A 3,719-nucleotide genomic window follows, 5' to 3' on the forward strand; every position below is an offset into this window, starting at 1 on the left:
GGGGTGGAACTGGTCCCCCCAACAAGCCCCAGCTGGGGCCTGGGGCCAGGGAAGGGAGTTAAATACTCTTTCCCATGCTCAAACGTACTGTTGGCTGCAATTATGGACTACAAATCCCAGAGGCACCTGGAAGTAGGAAGAGGAAGCGATAAGCAACCCTCAGAGTCCTGCTGCTGTAATTCCGGACTGCAAATCCCAGAGACCACAGGGGCAGTAGGAAGTGAAAACACAGCTAGAGAGCTGTGCTCTAGCACCCCCTGGCTTCTGGCCTGAGCCACCAAAGGCATGTGGCTGCATTTCCCAAGTCAAAGGTAAATTCACTGTTCACTTCTGTTTCAGTTTAATCCCTGCAGTTTAGACTAACCTACAAAGACTGATTCAGCCTTGGGCTTTTTGACTGTCTGTGCCTAGCCAGAAGGTTCAGAATGTTCTGAAGAGAGACAGGGGACCCAGTGAGGTTGCTGAGGTGTTTCTGTAAGGATTTCACTGCTGGTGTTGTATTCTTACTGACTCCTGAAAAATGACTAGAGTCCTGGAGAAATTTTGTCAAAGAGCTGGAAATTTTGTCATAAAGCTATTTGGGTTTTTTTTCCCCCCATGTATTTTGAATAGAAAATGACAATATTTCAAAACAAAAACATTTCACAAATGTTTTGGTTAAGGTGTCACAGTACTAGGATGAAACTTCTGCTCAATGGATTATCATGGTATAGTTCTCTCTCTCTGTTTTTTTTGTAAAGAATGTTTAAAAGTCTGATTTTGTTGACAATGAAAACACGTTACAGTTTCTCTGGAAATGGAAAGATTGTTTTGCAATACATCCTATGTAAGCCCAGGGCCTACACTACTGCAGGAGAGAGTGAACCAGTGTAGAAGGGAAAGATGACTTCATAATGAGAATGGTAAGAACCAGTTTAATGCTATAATTTTGGGGGTTTTGGGTTTTTTTTTTTTTTTTTAAATTACAGAGGGAAATCAAAGAAGTGTGTGTCAGATTGTATTCCAAGCAGTTCCAATACCATTCTGTCATTACCAGTCATCTTCCCCCCCTAAGTGAGGTTTGCCACTGGGCATAAAATCCGGGATCTTCAGAAGGAAAATGACAGGCGTCTATCACTTGAGGTAAGGGAGTAACGTGACCTGGTAGCAGTAGAAGGCTTGGTTGTCTAGGTGAGCAGCTGCTAGAGGCCTGAATAAATCATTTGACTAGTATGTTGCAGAAGATATGAAGTCTTCCTTTTGTTTTTTCCTTTTCCCCTGCTCCAGTTCATTCAGGAATCTGGTTGATATTAACATGTACATGAGCGTCATTTTGCTTGTCAGGAAAATGAATGTCTGTGACAATGTCAGATCACTTTTGGCACTTGTTTAGCACAAGCCTTTATGACTGTTGCTTTGCTGGCAATATCACTTAGTGTAAAGTAGAATGTACAGGATAAGACCAACAAAAGTCAAGTCTGGCAAAGAATAGGTGGCTTTCAAATGTACTTCTGGTAACATACATTTTGAAGAATCATTCAGTGCTGCAGATGTTGTATTTGCAAGCACCCTGCAGTAATCATTCCTTCTGTGAACAACAGCTTTATTGTGCACCTCCCAGTAGTAGTTACTGCAGGGTTTATAAAGTCACGTATGGTATCACTAAACTCTACTAGATGTTCTCCATTTATAATTCTAGTTTCACACATGTGTAGTGCATGTGGACTATAATATAACTTATACAAGCAAAACCATGTTGTCCTTTTATGACTTGTGGGTGGATAAGTTATATTGTGACAAGAAAAAACCTGGAAACTTTAAAAACAGCTCTCTCAGAGGTAGAAGACAGGAAATCTGAGGATATGACTATCTGGCTTATGGCAGTGACACACTAAGTGGATCTACATGTGCAATTAATGCACAGGAAGTTTACTGCGCAGTAAAATGAGGCATGGTAAGATGTGGCCGGAAACGTGCCTACATGGGTGCCATATTGGGCACAGATTTGCAACCAACAGGAGCAGCCAGAGGGAGCTCCAGGGAAATGCAGCCACATGCCTTCAGTAGTTCAGGCCAGAAGCTAGGGGGTGCTAGAGCCCTGGATGCCAGGCTAGGGGCTGGTCCCGATATGCATGGGGCTCAGAAAACTGTTCTGGCTGCAGGAGCACAGCTGGTACAGCTCTCCCAGCCCCGTGCACATCAGGACCCATTGCAGTGTGTACTGGGCTAGGAGATAGCTGGCCCTGCAGCCAACACAGCTTCCCCTGCTTCAGGACTTAGCCAGGCAGCAGTGGCCTCCTGCTGTCTGGGGTGAACAGGAGCAAAATTACTCCCAGTCAGCACGTACATGTGCACTATTGCACATTAGGTAAAGTGCCTTTTTTCTAGTACCTGTATGTGTTGGTACTAGCAAACGGTGCATTATACCAATTTAATGCACAGTAAGTTCAGTGCATGTGTAGGTGGTGACTCTACTGTGTATTAGATAGGTTTAATGGGCAGTAAAGTTTTATAGAGTCATAGCTTATAAGGGTAGAAGGGACCTTGGAAGATTATCTGCTGAAGCATATTGAACTAGCTCTTAAACCGGAAGCAGGATAGTTGCGTTAATGCAGCACTGCACAGGGCCAATAAACTGGCAAGAAGCCATGCATACTAACCCAGGGCAGCACCACATTAAATTTAACTATACAAGTTCCAGTTTAGCATGTACAGAATTAGCATGGCATGTCTCAGCACAGACCTGCCTTATGCCGTGTGTATATACACTCCGAGTTATCCTAGCAATTACATTTAAGTGGATAAACAGGATATATCATTTGAGGTGGTTCTGATTGCCTCAGGTTTTGACTTGGATCAAAACAGGATCAGCACATATAGCCCTTCTGAGCTGCACTGGTTGCCCTCTGCCAGTAGGTAGTGAGCAACAGCACACAGCCCAATAGGTTTGCCCATGGAATGACTAGCAATGAACATGAATAACCTGTGAATAACTTATAGATGTACACAACATTGTTGCAGGGAAAAAGTATTAGCACATTTTAATCTTGCGTGCTTCACAGATACTTAAAACAAAGACAATAGACTCCTAGGTTTGTAGGACAAATCCTACATCTGTTTACACAGTAAGAGAGACAGTCTTCTTGGAGGAGTGGAGTTGCCATAACATAGCAGGCAACCGTCAATCCTCTGGATCATGGTGTACACATAAGAGGTCTAGTCAAATGCCTGATAAATCCATTTGTGGCTGACAAACCCACTTTGAAAGCTACTTGTTGCAAGTTTCACAGATCCATATGTTGTCTAAGTTGGAGTTCAAATTTCCAACGTGCTGTTTCTTCTCTCTCGCCTTGCTTCCATCCTCCAAATCAAAGCCACTTCATAGTTAGCTGCTCCCAGTGCCAGATGTTCCCTCCAGATTGGACAGGATTCCACACACTCCTCCCACCTTTCTACACTGACGTTGAATGACTTTGTACCATTTTTGCACACATCATGGTACTGCCATAGAGTACTGCCCCTCACTTTCTACACCCACCTTGAAACTCATTATACAATATATTGTTGGGCATATGGTGTTCTCCCATTCTCCTGACATGGCCAATCCATCATACCTTTACTTTTCAATAATGGCTTCTAGGTGCCTCATTCCTGCATGCTGCTGTACCTCTGTGTTTGGTATTCTATATTCCCACTTTATTTTCAGGATCTTATGTAGAAATATCATGTAGAAATTGTTC

This window comes from Gavialis gangeticus, unplaced genomic scaffold (assembly GCF_001723915.1).
Source record: "Gavialis gangeticus isolate Ggan-Ray unplaced genomic scaffold, GavGan_comp1, whole genome shotgun sequence".
Lineage (NCBI taxonomy): Eukaryota > Metazoa > Chordata > Crocodylia > Gavialidae > Gavialis > Gavialis gangeticus.